This window comes from Protopterus annectens, chromosome 1.part1, assembly GCF_019279795.1.
Source record: "Protopterus annectens isolate FY-2018-M chromosome 1.part1, PAN1.0, whole genome shotgun sequence".
Lineage (NCBI taxonomy): Eukaryota > Metazoa > Chordata > Ceratodontiformes > Protopteridae > Protopterus > Protopterus annectens.
The window spans coordinates 1804191267-1804197266 of record NC_056726.1 but is presented as its reverse complement, the minus strand read 5'-3'; positions in this window follow the sequence as shown (position 1 = coordinate 1804197266).

Genomic DNA, 6000 nt, shown 5'->3' with positions numbered 1-6000 from the left:
ATGGATCCCACTAAACATAAATTGCACACACACACACACACACACCTAATACAGAAGGGGCATCAGTAGATTCACCTAGTGTAGCAAGATGCAGAGTAATCATCTCAACTTCGGTTAGCAAACCTTCCTTGACCTAGGATGGAAGGGGGTTGGGGAGACAAAGGAAGCAAATTTCCCAAGACCTTCTTCAGTCATAAGACTATTATGCAACTGAAGGGCTTGTTGCACATGAGCTGGCTGGACCATATGGAGCTGTGGACACAAGTACTGGACAGTGGTGCACTGACACATGGGGATCATCTGCAAAAGGAAGGGAACCTCTTTCCCATCAGCAAATGATGAGCTTGATCTACCATTGAAGAGGAGCAGCAGGTAATGGAAGAGTTAGAAAATGTTACGGGGACATGTCTGAAACATGTTGTGGCCCAATGTCTGCCTTCTGACTCCCTCACTTTCTACAATCTATCTGATATCGGTCTGAGATCACACAAGGGGACCTTCCTTCCGATCGCTCACACATGGGTGCCTTCTTGTGTGAAGACAGGAAGGTCAGGCTGACACACCTGAAATTTAAGTATTTTTAATGTTCAGCACTTCCCCAAGGCAGGACTAAAAGTGCCAATGTGGGTGTTGTCTTGTTATCTGGTGTTGACGTCTTATCCAATTACTTCAGGAAATCTTTGAAAGTTTGAGTGATTTAAAATTAAAAATGGGACCTTCTCATCGTCCAATACTATGGTCATGCTCAAACTCTACACTCTGCATAAAAAGAATGGGCCACCTAGCAAAGTGTATGGCATTGTTACACTCACTGAGAGGAGGAAGGCAGAAGCCACCAATTTTTGAAATGTGATGAAATGAGGATAGCAGAAAAGGCAATCCCAAAAGTTACCCACTCTGGAAAGCCTTTAAAATCAAAAATTTGAATGGTATCCTGAAGAATTACCTTCGAGAAGAATATTTAATATTTGTTAGGGCAAATCTTCATGGCAAGTGGAAACCTAAGCCAGACAGAACTGCACAGACTAATGCATGTCCTGGCTGTTTTAGCAACTGAATCTGCAGACCAAAAAGGTACAATATCAGCAAAATAAAGTTCCACATTCAAAACCCTAGCAAGAAGCTCCTTCACAGACTTGTAATCATCTAAGTAAGGACAAAGGACAACTTCCACAAATTATTACATCTTTGATGTCTGGTATTAAACTTTATCCTGTGGGTCCATTCATAGTTTGTTTTTAAACGTTCTACAAAGCCTGGTCCAATAGAGAAGTCTGGATGTGAGACAGGTGGAACAGGTAACAGAAAGAGCAGAGGCTGAATGTGACCAAACAGAACATCTTGCCAAACATATACATAGTCATGTGATCTTATATGGGGGAGGGAGAGAATGGATAAATGTTAGGACTTTTAATAGAAGAATCTTTCTGTGCTTAGCCAAAGAAAATGTCCATTCTGGCAGTACCTGGTAGTATTGTGTCAGACTTCTTGAGTACTAAAGGTATGAATCAGCTTGCCTCCAGGCAGGCAGGATAACCTGCATTCTTTAATACTAGTTCCAAAGTAGACTAAACTTAAGGCTCAACGGGCTCTCTCGATATGCTGAGGTACCTTTTAAGTAATGAGCCAAAAAGAGATGGCCATTCATAGGCTTTAAGCAGAGAAAGGAATGATTCTCCAGTGGAAGGAGAAGAGTTAGCAACAGGGGAGAACTCAGTGTCTCTAACCTGTGTCTAAAACGGGAACTTCCAACATCCTATATTCTGCAATGCCAAAAAATTTGAAGCAGTAAAGGAAACAGATCGCAGAAACCCTCTAGTTATCATCCTTATGAGCTTCTTGAGATCTAAAAGGAGCAATTAGAACAACAGGTGCAGGGCTAATCTGTGATGATCAGAAAGACTGATCATACAACAGGAAGGCCCAATAAAAAAAAATTGTGCCCACCACTGACAGGGTGGGAAAAAAAAAAAAACAGGCCAACTGGCTGCGAGAGTAATAATTGCTTTGAAGACCCACATTTGTGAATTTTACAATCTCCTTCTGAGCTGGTACAAACACCCCTGCATGGATGGTGTAGGGAATCTACCCGGGATTGTTTTGATTTTTCAGTTTCTACTTTTTGGATTTTTTCTTTCACAAAACAGTCAGTTTCACAGCCCATAACCACTGCAAGGCACTCAGTCTAAAGAACCTTGATTAATCGGGCGCATACAGTTCACCCACACACTCTGGTATCCATCACTGTCAGCAAAACAATCTGTCACAATCCACAGTAACACGCATTTATACTTGGACCTGAAATATAATCAGGCTGTGTATGCCTCAAATTCCAAAATTCACTCCTCACTTCCTTGGGGAATTTCTAGAATGCTATCATCAGAAGCCTAGGTTTCATGCCAGGGGCATGCTACTTCTGTCTGACTTCTTAACTGCCTGAAGATGTAGACATAGCAGATAATATTTCTTAGCAGAGAAAGAACAACCAGGATGTTTTGTGTGTGTGTGTGTGGGGGGGGGAGGGTCATGGTGGCCATCAAAGGGAATCACTTTTGAAGACCTTATGTCTATTCTCTGGGTTCCATACTTTCCACCTGATATACTACTGCCTGGATTCCTTCAGCAGCTGCTTTTGCTAGGCCAGTTCTACCATCACCAGCCACCTGGGTTATGGCATAATTTATGAGCTTCTATATTAGCATTCCCTGGTCTGAAAGGATTACATTAGAGACAGGATTCAACTCCCAAGACGTACATGCATTACTATTGAAGGTCCTGACTCAGTCTGATGAGTGAAGGAATGCTGAAGTCCCACAGACCCACATAACCTAAGCATGAAGGCAGACACTACAAAGGCCTAAAACAATGAAGTGGCATAAAACAAATGAGCAGTAGTGAAGTGACCTACAGCAAGGTCATGACACTCTGCCAAATGAACAGGTGAGTGACAGGGCACAGGATGGATGCTTTGAAGCATTCAGCCACAGCAAGATAGGCCTCAGTATAAGAAATGAATTCCTTAACCCCCCCAAAAAGTTAACTTTTGGGCCCATAGCCTTTAAGCAAGAGCTCCAACACAAATTGTGACTTGCAACTTATATTTTGATAGTGCTTCTTAAATACCTCCAACTGAATGTCATTCTACACCACTTCAGGACATACATTTTCATTATATTTTTTCTCACAGTTAACTACAGTTACATAGTTTCTTGCAGCACTAGGCCATGTGGTCCATTACCTGCCTTCCAAGCTTGTAAATCTATCTGCCATATTTTGAGTATTTATACATTTCAGAACAATTAGTTTCCAATATTTTCCCGACACTCATCAGAGGAACTATTTCATGCCTGCCCTAGGTACTCCTGAACTGGCTTTTCAGCACTCAGAGATGACTGCCGGCTAAAGTTTTTATTTACTTTTTAAAAATTCTTTTACTCCTTACTGCCTACCAACTATCATACCTCTTGTGACCTGACTGATAAGTCACAGGATACCTTCAAATAAGCATCCACTACGGCTTTCTTATTAAGCCCTAACTCCGTATTCTCTGCAGTAGCCTAAATGTTTGGCCCACAGTTCCATTACCTGCTACTGCACATGCCTAACTACACTGTGCACTACCTGGAGATCATAATCCCGGTCACGGTTCAGTTGCTGTCTGTGTACCTGCATTACACCCGCCCTCTATGAAGTGTCAAGGCAACAGTGAGCCTAGCTGGTTTCCTATATCCAAGATGGACAAGGTAGTACAGATCTCACAGTATTATCTTTTCTCATCAGCTCCTCCAGTATTTTAGGTGGCTAGCTGATCTCAGATCATCTAGGTTGCAATCAGGGATTCCTTTTTCTGCTCCACAGAGCTGACTATGACTGTAACCTGAAATTACTGTATATGGCTAGCTCACCAGGATAGCCTTACTCAAATTACTTTTCTCCAACTTTAATAGCCACTTTGCTTCACAATCTTTTTGTACCCTATTGCTCTTCCTCATACTGTACTAATTTCCTAATCTCGCACTCTTCCTCCTTCTCTCAAACTCCACCACTAAGTACAATTCCTCCTCTATCCATTTATCTTCCTGCTTATTTCCATAATTTTTTTCATATCTCATCAATTTTTAAGCTACATTACTTCCTGTCTGTAAAATATCACTAAACTTAAAAACATTCCAGTTTGATCTTTTCCTTGCAGCCATCATATTATAACTTCATTAACTATTATATTTTTTCTATTCAATATTTAACCACTTTATGTTAATTTATCTATTGTATTTTGTGTTAAAATGCTATGTTCATGTAAGAAATACTTAAAAATATTTGAAAAACGTGATTAAGCTCATGTACAGATGTTTTTACTCTGCAATTATAAATGTTCATCATGTGTAACTTAAATGTGGAGCTTTTTTCCACAGGCCTCTGCTAAAAATGTTTTTTTTCCTGATCAACAAATACAAATGACATATATGTACATGATATCCAGCCTCGGTGACTCTTTTCACAACCAGAAATCATAACAAAGGAAATGGACAGAAAACCTTTTGTCAACACATCAAATCAGACTATAGAACAAACCAAACTGGAGCCAGAGTTAAGTTGAGTGCTTTCGTCCCATTTATTACAGACCTTCCTGAACTAACAATCAAATACAGCCATTACCTTTTATAAAACCGATTAATTACAACATCATTCTTTTTAAAGTGAAACTGAAAATGCAATAAGGATATGTGTACACACTAACAAACATCTACTGAATACATAAATATATAATACTCAAACTTATAAATTTAAACATATATTTATAAATAAGCATATTACAAATATACATATTTAAATTCAATTGTTCACATAATTCAAATGACTTTTTACAGAAATTTGGTCATTTATGCCTGGATTAATATCTGCCCTTAAAAAATCTGCCATTTCAGCTCTATGTTTTCTAAAAAATAAAAGAACCTACAAATTTGTCCTTACTAACTTTTTCTACTACAAAAAAAGCAAACTTCTTAAAATCTGTGGACTTCACTGAGTGCTTGGCCAACACATTACTTTGATCCTTCTTTTTAAAGGCCAACACGTTCCCTAACTCTATGGTTCAGTATACCCAATGTTGGTTTATGATGGGGGTACATAGTTACCACTTTAAACATTTAAATTATACGTTAAAAGCAAAGGGGAGAATTCAATTGTCAAAGTGAAGGGCTGGTGTATCTTGCAGTGTGCTTCAGCTGTGAGAATTTTTACACAGGTAATACTATTTGAAAACTGAACCATAGAGTTAGGGAAAAAGAAGTTATGTACCTACCATAACGTTCCATGTTAGTTGTCTTCTTCTCACCTTCTTTCTTGCTGGTTGGGTTCGGAGCCGACTTGGCCATCTTTAAAAGCTCGGGAGCTGCATACTGGCTCGAGGCCACCCCATATCCCATGATGCCTGGCGCTAGATACCCAGATCTCGTTTGGTAAGACTAACTGCAGACATAATAAAGGAAAGGATCCTATCCTGAAAAATATAAAACCTCCAGACAGGCTACTAGACAGAAGGAAATAGCCAGAGAAGACACAGCCAGCGAACAAAAAACTATAAGGAACTCTTCTCGGTCTACATGGATAGGGGGATGGAGGGTGGGACGCAAGAAAGAAGGCGAGAAGAAGACAACTAACATGGAACGTTATGGTAGGTACATAACTTCTTTATGTTAAGTTGTCTATCTCGCCTTCATTCTTGCTGGTTGGGACAGCGTCCCTAGCACCTAAAAACCTGGGTGGCTCATCGGAACAAACTCTTCAGAACAGTGGAACCAAAAATCAGCTCTGTTCCTGGAAACCAAATCCAACTTATAATGCGAAATGAAAGTATGTGGGTTGGCCCACGTAGCCGCAGCACAAATAGATTCCATGGGCAACCTAGCCTGAAAGGACACAGAAGTGGCTAAAGCTCTAGTGGAGTGACCTTTTGGTTTAACAGGCAATTCTTTATTCCTCAGTTGATAGACAAATGTG